At 39.4% G+C, this 21,110-nt stretch overlaps 1 long non-coding RNA gene across 2 annotated transcripts in view; it reads right to left on the bottom strand.

Annotated features, from left to right (window-relative positions):
- LOC129049171 (uncharacterized) overlaps positions 1 to 21,110 on the bottom strand; it is a 52,286-nt gene that overhangs the window by 8,967 nt on the left and 22,209 nt on the right. For both annotated transcript variants that reach the window (XR_008512006.2, XR_008512005.2), the window contains exon 2: positions 2,518 to 2,611. This is a non-coding gene — a long non-coding RNA (uncharacterized LOC129049171). The remainder of the gene's footprint in view (positions 1 to 2,517; positions 2,612 to 21,110) is intronic.

The raw sequence follows: 21,110 nt of genomic DNA, 5'->3' as shown, positions 1-21,110 counted from the left end.
CAAATTTATTATCACAGTTTCTGTAGGGTATCCATCTAAAATGAGTACTAGCAGGCTAAAATCAAGATGTTGGCAGGGCTACATTCTTTACTGGGGGCACTGAGGGAAAATTTAATCCAAGCTAATTCATGTTGTTGGCTGAATTCAGTTCTGTGGGGATGTAAGACTGAGGTCCTTGTTTCCTTGTGGGCCGTCAATCAGTGGCCATCATTAGCTCTGGAAGCTTCTCTCCATCCTCGCATGTGACTCCTTAGATCTCAAAATCAGAAAGAGGGCATCAAATACTTGTCACTCTCTGAATTCTCTGACCCTTCTTTCCACTACATCTTCCTCCATCTGGAGAACATTCTCTGCTTTTAAAAATTATGTGATTAAATTGAGTCCCCCCCGGATAATCTCTCCATTTTAATACCACACCTTAATTACCTCTGCAAAACTCCTTTTGCCATGTAATGTAACATATTCATAAGTTGCAGGGATTTGGCACAGACATCCTTGGGGAACATTATTCTGCCTTCCATAGTTTTCCAAAACCAGAATCTTCATGCCAATCAGAGGTTTAAAGTACAGCACCAATCCGTTCTGTACCCTGCCTATGAACAAATCCTCAAAGGCACAATTAGCACAGATAAACTCATCATCATTCTGCTGTTCACTGACTCCATCAGCATCTCCAGAAGACAGTTTATTTGAGATGTTACTCCTCCAAAATTAGTAACAGTTGGCTATTTCATAACCACCTCTGCTCTGTTGTTAAAGGGCAAGGGTTTTCAGAAGAGCAACAATGCTGTTTTTGCAATAAACACACAAATTGCCTTTCTTGACTATGAAGGACAACAACAGGAAGATTAATTGATTGAAAATGATCTCGTGACATATTATGGTGGACAATATGCCTGCAGTGATGAGTGCATCTTCACATCCCTCTTTACTCTCCAAAGATTTGGGAGTTTTTGTTCAACATTCTGAATCTCCTGGTATCCTCTTCATTGGAAAATGCAATGTAATTAGAGCATTTGGAGTGAATTGTGATTATCCTATGTTACAAACACGAGAAGTGTTTCTTATAGATACATAGAGACTAACACAAATAGGCAAGTAGCAGCCACAACTGTATGTTTTTTAAAATCCAACTGCTTTGATTCATTCCAAAAAATTAATTTTTAAAATATTGTATTAGAGATTCAAGCATAAGTTTGAAAAAAACAACACTGTAGCAACAAAGTTAAGGAATAATGTGATATTCAAAGTTAGTGAGGAGAATTTCATTTTTTAATTGATATATAATATTTGCACATATTTATAGGGTACACGTGATATTTTGTTAAATGCACAGAATGCATATTGATCAAGTCAGGGTATTTAGAATGTCCATCACCTCAAGCATTTATCATTTCTATGTGTTGGGAACATTTCAAGTCCTCTCAGCTAGCTGTTTTGAAATATACAATACATTATTCTTCACTGTAGTTACCCTAGTCTATCCAAAATTAGAACTTTATCTAACTGTATGTTTGTGCCAATTAACCAACCTTTCTTCATCCCTTCTCCCTCCCCCATACACTGTTTCCAGTCTCTAGTAAGTATCATTCTACTTCCATAGTTATTCAACCAAGAGAGAAAATTATGTGAAGGAGCTGGTAGAAGGAAGTGTACTTTGCAATTGCTGAAGCCTTCTTACCAGTGATGCATCTCTAAATTCTGTTCCTCCAGGGAAAATTTCAGGGTACCCCCTCCTACCACCACCAATGACAGATACAGCTTGGGAAAAACTAGAGCTGCCTGGGAAGATGTAAGTTTAGAAGCTTTTGTTCTAACTTTACACAGTGAGGTGGAAGGGAGCCTCCTTCTGGTCAATCACATAGAAGCGAATTTTGTTTTTCACTGAAAGTTCTACTTTGCCTATTTTATTGCTGGACTTGCAACCAGCTTCTCTTACTAAAAAAAAAAAAATTCTGCAGTAATCATGTAAGAGCAAAGGGGGAAAAAAATCGCTCTAAACTACGACAGCAGAAATGTGCCCAGACATATACATACTTCAAAGCAAAGGAAGTTCTGTACTGTTTCAATTACTAATCATTTAACACAACAAATTCCAAAGAAAACACAACCTACACATTGAATATATTCTTTAGTTATGGGAAGATTTAGGACAAACTCTGTAAGCTAAATAACTTGAAAGTGAACTATTTATATGACCTTTTCTTTAAAATATTTATTATTTTAATGTAGTCTATATGTAGACTCCTAATATTTATTTATAATAAATGTACTATAGGAGCATAAATCCTGATTTATTTATTTTAATTTACAAATACATCAATCTGATTAATGGAGTCATTTTTCTGTCCTATCACGTTAAATTACATCCATAGTCAAACCCCTAAAGTAAATTATAGGCTTATTCAGGGAACATCCTGTCAAGAAACTATTTGGCACACTGTAAACAGCCAATAAATATTGAAAATAGTAAACATGTATTCTATCAAGGCATATATAGTGTAGATTTTCACATACTTGTAAATTCTTCAGCTGAAACGTTAACAGTCCAGTTCGTCCCTCATCCAATACACTTCAGAGTTTCTTCTCCTTCCATTAATTGAAATGCATTCTGGAGAGAGAAGCTGATTAATATTAGTTAAGCTTACTATGAAAGCAAAGCCGTGCTATTGCCATATAATAATTTTAGAATCAAGAATCAATGCATTCCTTGTTTCCTCAATTCATGCTGACTTTTTTTAATTTATCTATTTTTTTATTTTTTTTTATTTTATTATTATTATACTTTAAGTTTTAGGGTACATGTGCACATTTAATTGCATGTCCTAATGCAGAAATATTCACTTGTCGAGAAGAATCAGGGAGACTGGGGCTGAAGTGCCTCCTTTACATATTCTGGGAAGGCTTCCTAAATGCTACTTCATATTGAATGGGAGGAAGAGGATTCCCCTCTAGTAGGCACTGGGTCTATTCAGCGGAGAAAAGAGGTACAGTTCCTGTCCTCAAGAAGTTTATAATCTATTAGAAAGAAGGCTAAAATCAGAATATACAGCAGAGAAAAGAGGTATAGTTCCTGTCCTCAAGAAGTGTATAATCTATTAGAAAGATTAAGATCAGAAGTGCAAGGATTATAAATGCTGAGATAGAAAAAATGAAAAAAAAGAAAGAACTTGTCATTTCAAAGTTAGTTCTAAGGGTGAACAGCTGGGAAATGTTCTACTCTTGTGCTTGAGCACATCAGCTCCCTGCTGTAAAAGGCACCTGAAAGTCTTATCTTTCTGTGCAAGATGTAGGAAATGTTATGAAAAACTGAATGAAGAAAAAGGCCTCAGGACAACTTGAGGCTGATTCATGATCAAAGCATTGTTTGCCGTAGGCTAGTCCCTAACCATCAGGTATAGACTCAAATGCCAGATAGCAAATGCCAGAATGTAGCTTCCTGCTGGGTGCCATCCATGGGCACACCTACATACACAGGATATGCTGCCTCACACTAGAGATATTTCTTTCACTTTGGTGTTCATTCACCAGCCTTAGAAATACTCAAGGGCTTAGAACCCTGACTCACCAGTACCAGAGTCCCCTTTTCCCCACCCAGTTCTCCAAAGAGATATGTGTGTTCTGCATAAATAGGATTCTTGGAGATATGTCCCAAAATCCCAAATTATCTGAGTTCAAGGAGCTAATGAGCTCCCTTCTCACTATCATCTTCCTGCAGCCTCCCCGCCCCCCAGTCAGCAATGACCATTCCTAGGTGAGGATGGGATCTCTGGTAGGGATTATGTCTCCTATTTCTTTTTGGGGATCCTCCACAGTTCCTGCCATAACACCTTACAGGTTAGCTCATTAAATGATTGATAATGATGACGGTGGTAACAACAAATGCAAAAACTCCTCAAAAGTGACTAGAATGGTAGAATCCCAAGATTTTACCATGAGCCAAAAGTTCTGTGAAAAATCTGGTTGGATAGCACAATTAAATACATTCTGTGCATTTATATTCTCATTCTCTCTTCCCCCAGTATCCTAACAGAGTGTTGACTGACATCTGTGTTCTTTACTAGTGCACCCAGGAAGAAATACAGAGGCTCCTGTTGGTGCTAAATAAGGCATCTTATTTGCTTAACACAGTCACCATATGGAGCGAGTTCTACCTGAGGCCTGCCTGGGTGAAGTCCAAATTATCGTGAGACCTTATGTCCAACTGATTCTGAGCTCTGGCTTACTAAGTAATGTCCTGAGGTGCTGCCACAGATGCTGGGCCTGTGTTAGTAGAACCAGGCATGGGGGCCCTAACCTGTGTCCAGTAAACAGAGGGAGGTCTTTGATCTCACTGGGAGGGTGCAGTTTTGTTGCTTGCACCCCATTCTGGACCCATAAAGCTTATATTTGTTACAAGAGCATTTATTTGGAAAATTAATAGACAAAGTGCTCATTTGCTTTAAGAAAAGCAAAGAACAAGCTCAACAATTTATGGAAAGTTTTATTTGACTACTGGGTCACTGGTTTAATTTTGCATATGTTCTCATAAATGTAACCAGCAGGGTTTTACGCAAGAATCATCTTGTAAACTAAATGTGCTGGCAGAGGAAAATCAGTTTGCAGCACCCAAGACATTAGGGAAATTGGCAACCATGGAAAACACCTGTAATGCTCTCCTCCCCAGTCTCACAGCCAACCACCAGAGGAGGAATACCCTTGCTCAAACACTTCTCTCGGGTGATTAGCTCTTCTGTCAACCAATTAACTTCTGAGTGAATTTCAATATTAAAGAGAAGCTGAAAGTAACAATAGCACTTATCCCAGTGTTATTTTGTAACAAAAAAATATTATCTGGCCAGGCGGGGTGGCTCACTCCTGTAATCCTAGCACTTTGGGAGGCTGAGGCAGGTAGATCACTTGAGGTCAGGAGTTCGAGACCAGCCTGCCCAACATGGTGAAACCCTGTCTCTACTAAAAATACAAAAATTAGCCAGGTGTCGTGGCACATACCTACAATCCCAGCTACTCGGGAGGCTGAGGCAGGAGAATCGCTTGAACCTGGGAGGTGGAGGTTGCAGTGAGCCAAGATTGCACTACTGCACTCCAGCCTGGGAAAGACAGAGGGAGACTCCATCTCAAATACACACACACACACACACACACACACATATATAATCTGACTTAGTAATCAGACTGTCACACCTTGTGTACTCCCAAACAATGGCAAATTAACGTAAAACATATTAAATAGAGAAATTCTCTGGGGTGTGTGTTGAGGGAGGGAGGATTGCATGCTTTGCATTTAAATGGCAAAGACTGACCTGAGAAAATGTGCTTATGGGAACTTTAGAGCCTTGTACATTTACCTCAGCGCTACTAGAGATCTGAAATCCACCAGTGCAGATGAACAATCCCCGTGTGAAGTTGCTGCTGTTAGGATGCAAGTTGATGTTGTAATTAAATTCACTCTAGACAGACATTTTGCTTTCTGAGCAGCCCTACATACTGTTGTCCCTTAAAGTGGTTATTAAAGGGTTATGATAGGACTTAACGATGGTGGCTACCATTTGTGATTAGGACCTACCAGATCAAGACACTATGCTGGGCAAATGAACTCTAACCCCTTCCAGTATTGACACAATCTTGCAGGATATGTATTCTTGTCCCTATTTTACAGATCAGGAAATGGAACCTCAGAGAAGATAAAACGTGGGAAAAAAATGATATGTGAACTTAGTCTAACTCCAAGTCAAGCTCATGATATGTGAACTTAGTCTAACTCCAAAGTCAAGCTCTTTCCACAATCATTTCAAGATCTTTTCACATATATTTTCCCCTAGAGGGAAAAGGATCCCCAAATAGAAAGTTATAATTTGCAGTTCTTTGTCATGGAAGTAGAGTCTCAGGGAGCTAGAACACTGCTGACCTGACCCAACTCAGGAGCCGAAACAGTAAACCTGTAAGGTTTGTCACTCATGTATTCCTCATTTCACCCTAAAGACAGATTGTGGTGTTTTTACCCTTGGTAGTAATGTGATTCTGTAACAATCTTCTGAATACTCATGAGAGGATTGAGGAGACCAAAGAGGAGTCATTCATTCATTCATTGGTCCTTTCACTTGTTCAGTCATTCATTTAATCCAAGCAATACAAGAATAATGGTTTCAAGCAGCGGTTGGCAATCTACTACTTTATTACAATCATAAATAAAGTTTCATAAACTTTATTAATGAAATCAGGTGGTGGGTCACATGTGGGTCCAATATGACTCACAACTGGCTTTCATAAATAAAGTTTTACTGGAACACAGCTTTGTGTTCATTTACATATTGTCTGTGACTGCTTTGCACACTACAAGAGCAAATGTGAGTTATAGCAATAGAGGCAGAATGCACCACACAGCTGAAAATATTTATCAATGGACCCTTTACAAAAAATGTTTGCTAATTTCTGATTATTCCATTCAAACACTGACTCTGCCATTGGACTTGAACCTCTCTGAGCCTCGATTTCCTCTTATGTAAATCAGAGATGAAAATAATGTTACCTAATTGATTTGCTGTGAGGATTAAATATTTTTATATGAAAAGTACCCAGAACAAAGTAAGCACTGAATATTAATTGTTATTATTATTATTCATTCCTTCATCAGTATTGCCAGAGTGGTTGGAAAATAGGGCACAGGCTGCAATTAGTACTGTGTCCAGTCCCCTGCCTTCTGGGCTGTTTGAGATGCCTGTTACATGGGCACATAGGCAGTAGGGCATCCATGTGTGGGCCAGGTGTATACACTTGGGAGTTAATCATGAGTGATATTGTAAAGCTACAAAGCTGGATGAAATCACTTAGAAAGTGATTCCGATGGAATTACTGGAGAAAATGTATGCATAGAGTAGAGAAGGGACAGACACAAATCCTGGAGTACCCCAAAATTTGAGGTGAAGTAGAGCAGGGGAAGTCAGGAAAGGCAGTTGAGAAGGAAAGGATCGATGAAACAGGAAGAAAAGTAGGAGACTGTGGTGGCTGAGAAGTTTAAAAATAAATTGTTCCAAGGAGAGTGTGGTCAGATGTGCTAACTACACATGATCGTTCAAGAACATGTAGACTAAGAGTGGATCATTTTATTGGCAACATGCAGGTCATTGCTGACTTCATAAGAAAGATTTTGCTGGCTGGTATGTTTTCAAGAGTGTGAAGGTAGAAACTGTACATACAGGCAACTATTTGGAGGACTTTTGCTATAAAAGGGAGTGGAGAAATGTGGCAGAATCTAAAAGACGTGGGATCAAGGGAGGAATTTGTAAGACAGGATTACAGCATGTGGGTCTGCTGGTGGAAATGACTCAGGAGAGGGGAAAGTATGGAGATGGCTGCAGCAGTAGCTGAGCAAAGATGGAATTCAGGGCTAAATGGGCAAGCTACACTCCTTATTCAAAATTTCTGCATAAATGAATTACATTTGTCTACCCAACTCCCGGCTCTTGGCAACTTCAATATCCTAGTTCCCCACTTGGTCCCATATTTAGCTCTTATTTTCTGTGTATCCTGTAATAATACTGAGACTCAAGTTCTGGCTTTCCATCTTGTCTTTGCCCTTTGACACATCTAAAGGATACAACTCTACTCCTCTTAATCCTCATGACTCCAAAGAAATTGACCCAGGTAGGCTGCTCCATTTTCTGTTTGCTGTCATTGTACTTTTAAAGGATAATTGGATACAATTGCGCAATGTGCACTGTGTAACCCTAGAGGCCATCATTCACATAGTTGGCTCAGTTATTAATATAATGTTCTAGCAGACGGCAACAAGTGTTTTTGCTCTATCAAGACAATATTCCATCAGATAAAAGTTGCATCTTAATGAAGAAGCCCTATTTTCTTTTTTTTTTTTTGTATTTTAACTTTTTTTTTATATACTTTAAGTTTTAGGGTACATGCACACAACGTGCAGGTTTGTTACATATGTATACATGTGCCATGTTGGTGTGTTGCACCCATTAACTCGTCATTTAACATTAGGTATATCTCCTAATGCTATCCCTTCCTCCTCCCCCCACCCCACAACAGGCCCCAGTGTGTGCTGTTCCCCTTCCTGTGTCCATGTGTTCTCATTGTTCAATTACCACCTATGAGTGAGAACATGCAGTGTTTGGTTTTTTGTCCTTGCGATAGTTTGCCGAGAATGATGGTTTCCAGCTTCATCCATGTCCCTACAAAGGACATGAACTCATCATTTTTTATGGCTGCATAGTATTCCATGGTGTATATGTGCCACATTTTCTTTTTTTTTTATTTATTATTATTATACTTTAAGTTTTAGGGTATATGTGCACAATGTGCAGGTTACTTACATATGTATACATGTGCCATGCTGGTGTGCTGCACCCACTAACTCGTCATCTAGCATTAGCTATATCTCCCAATGCTATCCCTCCCCCCTCCCCCCACCCCACAACAGTCCCCAGAGCATGATGTTCCCCTTCCTGTGTCCATGTGTTCTCATTGTTCAATTCCCATCTATGAGTGAGAACATGCGGTGTTTGGTTTTTTGTTCTTGCAATAGTTTACTGAGAATGATGATTTCCAGTTTCATCCATGTCCCTACAAAGGACATAAACTCATCATTTTTTATGGCTGCATAGTATTCCATGGTGTATATGTGCCACATTTTCTTAATCCAGTCTATCATTGTTGGACATTTGGGTTGGTTCCAAGTCTTTGCTATTGTGAATAATGCCGCAATAAACATACATGTGCATGTGTCTTTATAGCAGCATGATTTATAGTCCTTTGGGTATATACCCAGTAATGGGATGGCTGGGTCAAATGGTATTTCTAGTTCTAGATCCCTGAGGAATCGCCACACTGACTTCCACAAGGGTTGAACTAGTTTACAGTCCCACCAACAGTGTAAAAGTCTTCCTATTTCTCCACATCCTCTCCAGCACCTGTTGTTTCCTGACTTTTTAATGATCGCCATTCTAACTGGTGTGAGATGGTATCTCATTGTGGTTTTGATTTGCATTTCTCTGATGGCCAGTGACGGTGAGCATTTTTTCATGTGTTTTTTGGCTGCATAAATGTCTTCTTTTGAGAAGTGTCTGTTTATGTCCTTTGCCCACTTTTTGATGGGGTTGTTTGTTTTTTTCTTGTAAATTTGTTTGAGTTCATTGTAGATTCTGGATATTAGCCCTTTGTCAGATGAATAGGTTGTGAAAATTTTCACCCATTTTGTAGGTTGCCTGTTCACTGTGATGGTAGTTTCTTTTGCTGTGCAGAGCTCTTTAGTTTAATTAGATCCCATTTGTCAATTTTGGCTTTTGTTGCCATTGCTTTTGGTGTTTTAGACATGAAGTCCTTGCCCATGCCTATGTCCTGAATGGTAATGCCTAGGTTTTCTTCTAGGGTTTTTATGGTTTTAGGTCTAATGTTTAAGTCTTTAATCCATCTTGAATTGATTTTTGTATAAGGTGTAAGGAAGGGATCCAGTTTCAGCTTTCTACATATGGCTAGCCAGTTTTCCCAGCACCATTTATTAAATAGGGAATCCTTTCCTCATTTCTTGTTTTTGTCAGGTTTCTCAAAGATCAGATAGTTGTAGATATGCAGCATTATTTCTGAGGGCTCTGTTCTGTTCCATTGATCTATATCTCTGTTTTGGTACCAGTACCATGCTGTTTTGGTTACTGTAGCCTTGTAGTATAGTCTGAAGTCAGGTAGTGTGATGCCTCCAGCTTTGTTCTTTTGGCTTAGGATTGACTTGGTGATGTGGGCTCTTTTTCGGATCCATATGAACTTTAAAGTAGTTTTTTCCAGTTCTGTGAAGAAAGTCATTGGTAGCTTGATGGGGATGGCATTGAATCTGTAAATTACCTTGGGCAGTATGGCCATTTTCATGATATTGATTCTTCCTACCCATGAGCATGGAATGTTCTTCCATTTGTTTGTATCCTCTTTTATTTTATTGAGCAGTGGTTTGTAGTTCTCCTTGAAGAGGTCCTTCACATCCCTTGTAAGTTGGATTCCTAGGTATTTTATTCTCTTTGGAGCAATTGTGAATGGGAGTTCACTCATGATTTGGCTCTCTGTTTGTCTGTTGTTGGTGTCTAAGAATGCTTGTGATTTTTGCACATTAATTTTGTATCCTGAGACTTTGCTGAAGTTGTTTATCAGCTTAAGGAGATTTTGGGCTGAGACGATGGGGTTTTCTAAATATACAATCATGTCGTCTGCAAACAGGGACAATCTGACTTCCTCTTTTCCTAATTGAATACCCATTATTTCCTTCTCCTGCCTAATTGCCCTGGCCAGAACTTCCAACACTATGTTGAATAGGAGTGGTGAGAGAGGGCATCCCTGTCTTGTGCCAGTTTTCAAAGGGAATGCTTCCAGTTTTTGCCCATTCAGTATGATATTGGCTGTGGGTTTGTCATAGATAGCTCTTATTATTTTGAGATACGTCCCATCAATACCTAATTTATTGAGAGTTTTTAGCATGAAGGGTTGTTGAATTTTGTCAAAGGCCTTTTCTGCATCTATTGAGATAATCATGTGGTTTTTGTCTTTGGTTCTGTTTATATGCTGGATTACATTTATTGATTTGCGCATATTGAACCAGCCTTGCATCCCAGGGATGAAGCCCACTTGATCATGGTGAATAAGCTTTTTGATGTGCTGCTGGATTCGATTTGCCAGTATTTTATTGAGGATTTTTGCATCAATGTTCATCAAGCATATTGGTCTAAATTTCTCTTTTTTGATTGTGTCTCTGCCCGGCTTTGGTATTAGGATGATGCTGGCCTCATAAAATGAGTTAGGGAGGATTCCCTCTTTTTCTATTGATTGGAATAGTTTCAGAAGGAATGGTACCAGTTCCTCCTTGTACCTCTGGTAGAATTCGGCTGTGAATCCATCTGGTCCTGGACTCTTTTTGGTTGGTAAGCTATTGATTATTGCCACAATTTCAGCTCCTGTTATTGGTCTATTCAGAGATTTAACTTCTTCCTGGTTTGGTCTTGGGAGGGTGTATGTGTCGAGGAATTTATCCATTTCTTCTAGATTTTCTAGTTTATTTGTGTAGAGGTGTTTATAGTATTCTCTGATGGTAGTTAGTATTTCTGTGGGATCGGTGGTGATATCCCCTTTATCATTTTTTATTGCATCTATTTGATTCTTCTCTTTTTCTTTATTAGTCGTGCTAGCGGTCTATCAATTTTGTTGATCCTTTCAAAAAACCAGCTCCTGGATTCATTAATTTTTTGAAGGGTTTTTTGTGTCTCTATTTCCTTCAGTGCTGCTCTGATTTTAGTTATTTCTTGCCTTCTGCTAGCTTTTGAATGTGTTTGCTCTTGCTTTTCTAGTTGTGATGTTAGGGTGTCAATTTTGGATCTTTTCTGCTTTCTCTTGTGGGCATTTAGTGCTATAAATTTCCCTCTACACACTGCTTTGAATGCATCCCAGAGATTCTGGTATATTGTGTCTTTGTTCTTGTTGGTTTCAAAGAACATCTTTATTTCTGCCTTCATTTCGTTGTGTACCCAGTAGTCATTCAGAAGCAGGTTGTTCAGTTTCCATGTAGTTGAGTGGTTTTGAGTGAGACTCTTAATCCTGAGTTCTAGCTTGATTGCACTGTGATCTGAGAGACAGTTTGTTATAATTTCTGTTCTTTTACATTTGCTGAGGAGAGCTTTACTTCCAAGTATGTGGTCAATTTTGGAATAGGTGTGGTGTGGTGCTGAAAAAAATGTATATTCTGTTGATTTGGGGTGGAGAGTTCTGTAGATGTCTATTAGGTCTGCTTGGTGCAGAGCTGAGTTCAATTCCTGGGTATCCTTGTTGACTTTCTGTCTCGTTGATCTGTCTAATGTTGACAGTGGGGTGTTAAAGTCTCCCATTATTAATGTGTGGGAGTCTAAGTCTCTTTGTAAGTCACTCAGGACTTGCTTTATGAATCTGGGTGCTCCTGTATTGGGTGCATATATATTTAGGATAGTTAGCTCTTCTTGTTGAATGATCCCTTTACCATTATGTAATGGCCTTCTTTGTCTCTTTTGATCTTCATTGGTTTAAAGTCTGTTTTATCAGAGAGTAGGATTGCAACCCCTGCCTTGTTTTGTTTTCCATTTGCTTGGTAGATCTTCCTCCATCCTTTTATTTTGAGCCTATGTGTGTCTCTGCACGTGAGATGGGTTTCCTGAATACAGCACACTGATGGGTCTTGACTCTTTATCCAATTTGCCAGTCTGTGTCTTTTAATTGGAGCATTTAGTCCATTTAATTGGAGCATTTAAAGTTAATATTGTTATGTGTGAATTTGATCCTGTCATTATGATGTTAGCTGGTTATTTTGCTCATTAGTTGATGCAGTTTCTTCCTAGTCTCGATGGTCTTTACATTTTGGCATGATTTTGCAGCGGCTGGTACCAGTTGTTCCTTTCCATGTTTAGCGCTTCCCTCAGGAGCTCTTTTAGGGCAGGCCTGGTGGTGACAAAATCTCTCAGCATTTGCTTGTCTCTAAAGGATTTTATTTCTCCTTCACTTATGAAGCTTAGTTTGGCTGGATATGAAATTCTGGGTTGAAAATTCTTTTCTTTAAGAATGTTGAATATTGGCCCCCACCCTCTTCTGGCTTGTAGAGTTTCTGCCGAGAGATCCGTTGTTAGTCTGATGGGCTTCCCTTTGAGGGTAATCCGACCTTTCTCTCTGGCTGCCCTTAACATTTTTTCCTTCATTTCAACTTTGGTGAATCTTACAGTTATGTGTCTTGGAGTTGCTCTTCTCAAGGAGTATCTTTGTGGCATTCTCTGTATTTCCTGAATCTGAATGTTGGCCTGCCTTGCTAGATTGGGGAAGTTCTCCTGGATAATATCCTGCAGAGTGTTTTCCAACTTGGTTCCATTCTCCCTGTCACTTTCAGGTACACCAGTCAGACGTAGATTTGGTCTTTTCACATAGTCCCATATTTTTTGGAGGCTTTGCTCGTTTCTTTTTATTCTTTTTTCTCTAAACTTCCCTTCTCACTTCATTTCATTCATTTCATTTTCCATTGCTGATACCCTTTCTTCCAGTTGATCACATCGGCTCCTGAGGCTCCTGCATTCTTCACATAGTTCTTGAGCCTTGGCTTTCAGCTCCATCAGCTCCTTTAAGCACTTCTCTGTATTGGTTATTCTAGTTATACATTCTTCTAAATTTTTTTCAAAGTTTTCAACTTCTTTGCCTTTGGTTTGAATATCCTCCCGTAGCTCAGTGTAATTTGATCCTCTGAAGCCTTCTTCTCTCAACTTGTCAAAGTCATTCTCCGTCCAGCTTTGTTCCTTTGCTGGTGAGGAACTGCGTTCCTTTGGAGGAGGAGAGGCACTCTGCTTTTTAGAGTTTCCAGTTTTTCTGCTCTGTTTTTTCCCCATCTTTGTGGTTTTATCTGCTTTTGGTCTTTGATGATGGTGATGTACAGATGGGTTTTTGGTGTGGATGTCCTTTCTGTTTGTTAGTTTTCCTTCTAACAGACAGGACCCTCAGCTGCAGGTCAGTTGGAGTACCTGGCCTATGAGGTGTCAGTCTGCCCCTGCTGGGGGGTGCCTCCCAGTTAGGCTGCTCGGGGGTCAGGGGTCAGGGACCCACTTGAGGAGGCAGTCTGCCCGTTCTCAGATCTCCAGCTGCGTGCTGGGAGAACGACTGCTCTCTTCAAAGCTGTCAGACAGGGACATTTAAGTCTGCAGAGGTTACTGCTGTCTTTTTGTTTGTCTGTGCCCTGCCCCTAGAGGTGGAGCCTACAGAGGCAGGGAGGTCTCCTTGAGCTGTGGTGGGCTCCATCCAGTTCCAGCTTCCCGGCTGCTTTGTTTACCTAAGCAAGCCTGGGCAATGGCGGGCGCCCCTCCCCCAGCCTCGCTGCCACCTTGCAGTTTGATCTCAGACTGCTGTGCTAGCAATCAGCGAGACTCTGTGGGCGTAGGACCCTCTGAGCCACAGAATCTCCTTGTGTGCCATTTTTTAAGCCTGTCAGAAAAGCGCAGTATTCGGGTGGGAGTGACCCGATTTTCCAGGTGCCATCTGTCACCCCTTTCTTTGACTAGGAAAGGGAACTCCCTGACCCCTTGTGCTTCCCGAGTGAGGCAATGCCTTGCCCTTCTTTGGCTCGCACACAGTGCGTGCACCCACTGACCTGCGCCCACTGTCTGGCACTCCCTAGTGAGATGAACCCGGTACCTCAGATGGAAATGCAGAAATCACCCATCTTCTGTGTCGCTCACGCTGGGAGCTGTAGACTGGAGCTGTTCCTATTCAGCCACCTTGGCTCCCGACACATGCCACACTTTCTTAATCCAGTCTATCATTGTTGGACATTTGGGTTGGTTCCAAGTCTTTGCTATTGTGAATAGTGCCACAATAAACATACGTGTGCATGTGTCTTTATAGCAGCATGATTTATAGTCCTTTGGGTATATACCCAGTAATGGGATGGCTGGGTCAAATGGTATTTCTAGTTCTAGATCCCTGAGGAATTGCCACTCTGACTTCCACAAGGGTTGAACTAGTTTACAGTCCCACCAACAGTGTAAAAGTCTTCCTATTTCTCCACATCCTCTCCAGCACCTGTTGTTTCCTGACTTTTTAATGATCGCCATTCTAACTGGTGTGAGTTGGCATTTCATTGTGGTTTTTATTTGTATTTCTCTGATGGCCACTGATGATGAGTATTTTTTCATGTGTCTTTTGGCTGCATAAATGTCTTCTTTTGAGAAGTGTCTGTTCATGTCCTTCGCCCACTTGTTGATGGGGTTGTTTGTTTTTTCTTGTAAATTTGTTTGAATTCATTGTAGATTCTGGATATTAGCCCTTTGTCAGATGAGTAGGTTGCAAAAATTTTCTCCCATTCTGTAGGTTGCCTGTTCACTCTGATGGTAGTTTCTTTTGCTGTGTAGAAGCTCTTTCATTTAATTAGATCCCATTTGTCAATTTTGGCTTTTGTTGCCATTGCTTTTGGAGTTTTAGACATGAAGTCCTTGCCCATGCCTAGGTCCTGAATGGTATTGCCTAGGTTTTCTTCTAGGCGTTTTATGGTTTTAGTTCTAACATGTAAGTCTTTAATCCATCTTGAATTAATTTTTGTATAAGGTTTAAGGAAGGGATCCAGTTTCAGCTTTCTACATATGGCTAGCCAGTTTTCCCAGCACCGTTTATTAAATAGGGAATCCTTTCCCCATTTCTTGTTTTTGTCCGGTTTCTCAAAGATCAGATAGTTGTAGATATGCGGCATTATTTCTGAGGGCTCTGTTCTGTTCCATTAGTCTATATCTCTGTTTTGGTACCAGTACCATGCTGTTTTGGTTACTGTAGCCTTGTAGTATAGTTTGAAGTCAAGTATCATGATGCTACCAGCTTTGTTCTTTTGGCTTAGGATTGACTTGGCAATGCGGGCTCTTTTCTGGTTCCATATGAACTTTAAAGTAGTTTTTTCCAATTCTGTGGAGAAAGTCATTGGTAGCTTGATGGGGATGGCATTGAATCTATAAATGACCTTGGGCAGTATGGCCATTTTCACAATATTGATTCTTCCTACCCATGAGCATGGAATGTTCTTCCATTTGTTTGTATCCTCTTTGATTTCATTGAGCAGTGGTTTGTAGTTCTCCTTGAAGAGGTCCTTCATGACCCTTGTAAGTTGGATTCCTAGGTATTTTATTTGGCTCTCTGTTTGTCTGTTATTGGTGTATAAGAATGCTTGTGATTTTTGCACATTGATTTTGTATCCTGAGACTTTGCTGAAGTTGCCTATCAGCTTAAGGAGATTTTGGACTGAGATGATGGGGTTTTCTAGAAATACAATCATGTCATCTGCAAACAGGGACAATTTGACTTCCTCTTTTCCTAATTGAATACCCTTTATTTCTTTCTCCTGCCTGATTGCCCTGGCCAGAACTTCCAACGCTATGTTGAATAGGAGTAGTGAGAGAGGGCATCCCTGTCTTGTGCCAGTTTTCAAAGGGAATGAAGAAGCCCTATTTTCTAATTCACACTAAGGCACCATATCAACTTCTGATAGTCCCACATGTGAGGTCTATTTCTGCTGTAACATGAAGGGAAATCACATAAGCGGTTCAGTAGGATTGACCACAAAACTCAAGGAGAAGATATTGTGCCTAAAAGAACCATAACAATGTCAAAGCCTTGTCTCTTGCAAATCATAAATAAAAATATTTACCAATTCCTAATGACGTGGAATTGATGATTAAATGAGCAATGCAACAGTAAAACACCTGATGAAATTTGTTATACATGTACCTGCATTCATTATTACATAAGCCTGTATGTAGATTGCTTATAGTAATGCTTTTTTTCTTTAAAACAATAGAACAAAACCTGCTATTTCAAAGCCAAATCAAAATACTCCATTCTGTAACAGTTAATGTTTAAATATAAGAAACCCAAGTATCCAAGCTTTTTGGCCCTAGGCAGGTACTTTTTTGCCCTCTAGACCATGATTTACACTAATGAGCCTTAGATATAACTAAGTTATATCTATATAACTTAGATATAACTAAGTTATATCTATATAACTTAGATATAAATGATGATTCTCCCAGAATTAAGAACTTCCAGGTAAAGTCAGATACAGGCAGACACAGTGAACAGCAGCCAAAATATGCACAACTTAAGAGAAATTTGCCCTGAGGAAAATGAATAAGAAGCGTTATTCTTGGGCTCCTACCTCTCTCAGCACATGTTAGGGAAACATACCTTTTCATACTGTCTTAATTTACTTACCTTATTTAGCTTCTATTATCTCTGCCTGTTTAGTCCCACCTGACTTTAAAGACCTAGCTCAAAATCTACCTTCCTCTTAAAAAGGCAAATCCTACATATATGAGGTAGCTAAAGTAGTCAAATTCAAAGCAACAGAAAGCAAAATGGTGGTTACCAGGGATGAGAAAGAGTGAAGGCAACCTATAGATTGCGAGAAAATCTTTGCAAACCATATATCTGATAAGGGGTTAAAATATCTAAAATATGTCAGGAACTCCTACAATGCAATAGCAAAAAACTAACAACCTGATTTTAAAATGCTTTCTAACTGTTATTTTTAACTGTTGACTTTTATCACAAAAGAAAATCTCTGACTTTAACACTATTCCTTCCCCCTACATTTTGACTTTTTGATATCTCAATTTACATCTTCTACATTTTGTATATCTTAGCCAACTGTTGTAGTGATACTCTTTAATGGTTTTGTCTTGTAATCTTCATACTCAAGATATAAGTGTATAAAGATATCCATACCACAATTATAGTATTAGAATAGTCTGAATTTGTTGGCGTATTTACTTTCACCAGTGAGTTTTATACCTTCAGATGTGTTCTTGGTACACATTTGTGTTCTTTTCTCTCAGATTGAAAAAAAGATCCATTTAGCTTATCTCTTTTTTTTTTTTTTTTTTTCAAGACAGAGTTTCGCTCTCATTGCTCAGGCTGCAGTGCAATGTCACAATCTCAGCTCACCACAACCTCTGCCTCCTGGGTTTGGGTGATTCTCCTGCCTCAGCCTCCCAAGTAGCTGGGATTACAGACATGCACCACCACGCCCAACTAATTTGGTATTTTTAGTAGAGATGGGGTTTCTCCATGTTGGTCAAGCTGGTCTTGAACTCCTGACCTAAGGTGATCCACCTGCCTCGGCCTCCCAAAATGCTGGGATTACAGGCATGAGCCACTGTGCCCAGCTCATTTAGCTTTTCTTATAAGATAAGTTGGGTGTTGATGAATTCCTTTAGTTTTTGTTTGTCTGGGAAAGTCTATTTCTCTTTCATACTTGAAGGATAGTTTTGCTGGGTACTGTATTGCGAGGAAAAGGAAAGAAGAGAATGAGGAGGGGCTAGTCAATGGGTACAAAGTTTTAGTTAGAAAAGAAGAATAAATTCTGGCATCTTTTTGCATAGTAGGGTAACTATAGCAAATAACAATGTATCATATATTTCAAGATAGCTAAAAAAAGAGGATCCTAAAAGTTATCACCACAAAGAAAAGATAAAGGTTTGAGATGATGAATATGTTAATTACCCTGATTTGATCATTATACAATGTATACATATGCTGAAACATCACAATGTACCCCATAAACATGTGCATTTATTGTGTGTCAATTATAAAAAATTTTTTAATTTTTTTAATTTCTCACTGTTGGTGAGAATGTAAAACCTGCTATTTTAACTCAGCTTTCTAATAGCAGGATCTTCAAGATTTGGAGACCTGAGGCTGAATCTGAGTTAAACATAAAGATAACACAGGAAATAGGTTAAGAGTGAAACTCCTCAGAGAAGTTTCAACTGGCAGTCAAGGAAGACTATGCAGATGGTGGCCTCTTTCATTTGCTCATTCTTTCATTCAACAAAAGATTATTGAGCTTCTAAGTACAAAACACCATCCTTATTGTGTGGGAAACAAGGCTGACACAATCCCTGCCTTTAGAAATGTGTAATCTAGCAGATTCTTACTCTTTCTCCCAAGAAAAGATGAGGAGGAAGTGCCAGCCATGTGGGCCCATGTCAGCCCAGGATCTGTGGGCTAGAGCCAGATATAACAGCAACTTAAGAAGGGCTGAAATGTCTAAAAATGTGCCCAAGGAAAAGAAGAAAAAGTATGAGAAATTAAATTTGTCAATAGGTACAAGAAGCAAATACAAATGCCAAAATATGAGACAAAGACAAAGGTAAGGTAAATGCAGCCACGGAGCAAGAGTTAAGGACCAAGGTGAGACTACGACAAAAATTACAAGGACTTTGGCCATCATCAGAACAGGATATCAGAGTTCTCTCATAATAAATGCATTTCCAATTACTACAAGTGAATTCACCAAGGTAAAAGGCCTGGGATCAGAAAAAGCAGACAAGTAGGGTAAACCTACAAGCAACCAAATGAGAAATATTAAGTTTCATAAGAAAGAAGACTGCAGAAGAGATAGCATAACATAGCATTTAGCAACACAAATACTGATGTCAATGTGTCTCGGTTAGACAACTGTACCAGTTATTTGCTGTGTAGCCTTGGGTGATATGACTTGGTTTTCCCATCTGTAAATTAGAAACAATTATATCTGACTCATAGGAGGCATTGTGAGGGTGAAATGAGTTAATTTATGTAAAGGGTTGAGGATAGTGCCGAGCACATAGTAAGCTGTCTATTAAGTGTTTGCTATTATGGGTTAAAGGCAAGAGTAATCAATTCCAGGTGTGAGAGCCAGAGAAGCAACTAGCATTTGAGTTCATTCTTAAATAATAGGTACAACTTAGACATAAGTGAAGGGACTGTGTGGATAGGTGAGAGTGGCATGAGTGGTCAAGCTGTGTTTTGAGAAGAGAGAAGGAAAACAGAATGGTTGAGAATGGTTGAAATATAGGGCACTGGTCATAATAATCAGAGATGGGACTTGAAAGGCAAGTTGCAGTGGGGTAAGTTGAATGCCAAGCTAAGAAGTCCAAACCTTATTTAGAAAGCAATGGCGAATCCTTGCAGGAGTTTGAAATGGGATGATCAGAGCAGTAAGTGAATCTGGCAGCCCTTTGGCAAAGTACCAAGGTACGAAGCACATGTACCCAGGCAAAGAAGAAGGATTAGGTACAAAAGGCATCATTAAAGCCTTGCAAACTGTGCAGTTATAAGAAAGTATCTTAGACAAGAGACATAAATAAAACCTATGAAACATATAACCTATCAACATACGAAATCAATACTGTATTTCCACTGTAACAACTAAGAATTTGAATCTCTTTTCATTCTATTTTTTATCTAGATATCCATTTCTATGTAAATTTCTTTAAAAAGCATTCACATTTCTTCAAAATATGATCCTAAACTGATCTCCAACCTTATCTATCTCCAGCCTGTATCTATCTCCACTCCATGCTATAGCAAAATTGCATTCATTATTGTTCCCAATCAGTGAAAATACATTGTAAATCATAAAGAACCATATAAACTTCCATGGTTTGTTTATTATTTAAATATTTTGTATTTTCTTTACTTTAGGCCTTGGCTCACACAGTTTTCTCTACTGGAAGAGTCTTTCTATCTGCAACTGCCAAATTCCTATCTAAACTTCAAGGGCCAGCTGAAACACTAACTTTTCCATGAAGCCTTCCTTGCCTCTTCGACAGGAAATGATCTCTCAAAGCACTTGTTATGTAACTCTCATATAGCTATAATTTCATGCAAAATGCAATAAATGTTACTTGTGAATGTCATAGCTATGCCATTACTAATATGTTTTTTAATTTGAATAGTGCTTGAGAGTTTACAAAGGCATATCTCACCTATATACAGAATAAAGTAATCCTTTTAAATACTTTGATACACAAGACAAGAAAATTATTATTACCCTCATTCTTTACTGCTGATGAAAGATTACATGAATTGCTCAATGTCACACAGTTGGAAGGTAGCAGCACCAAGACTTGAGCCCAGATCCAGGGAATTTCCTGTCACATCTTCTCCCACCCAAGAAGATCCCCTGATCCCAAACCTTTCAGACTGTGCCCATCATGAGCTTATGCTGGTCCAAGAAGTAGTATCTCCATGGTGTGCTGTCCTCCAGGGCAGAGGTACTGTGATTTTTACCTTTCAGTTTACAGATCACCATTACCCCATCTGCCTTTGCCAGACATCACCACAATCACAACACTCTGTCTACTTTCAGCCCATTAGTTACAGTGTCCCCGCAAGCAGCCAAGACCAAGTGATCAGAGTTGCAACCAAAATAAAGACTGTTGGCCATCCCGGATACAGGGATCATGGAGGTATCACAGTGTCCATCTCAGAACAGCAAAGGCTGGATCAGGCTGCACTGGACCTGACTACTTCAGGCTTAGTACAATTATCTTAATACACTGCTCAGCAGGACATTGGGCATTCTGTCCCAATTCTGTCCAGTGCAGGAAGGACAAAAGAGGAAAGGAAAGGAGGATGGAGAAAAGTCACTAGAACTTTGCATGATTTTATAATATTCTGTGACTTTACTTAAGTGTCTTGCTTTTACCATCATTTATGTATGATGAATAGTTTGTCATTTTCCGTGTTTCATTTTCTAGCTGCAGAGCTAGACCAAAAGGGACAACCTAGCAAAGGAAAAACAAATGATT

Source organism: Pongo abelii, chromosome 10 (assembly GCF_028885655.2).
Source record: "Pongo abelii isolate AG06213 chromosome 10, NHGRI_mPonAbe1-v2.0_pri, whole genome shotgun sequence".
In the NCBI taxonomy this organism is placed as follows: domain Eukaryota; kingdom Metazoa; phylum Chordata; class Mammalia; order Primates; family Hominidae; genus Pongo; species Pongo abelii.
This window is presented reverse-complemented; position numbering and strand designations above follow the sequence as displayed.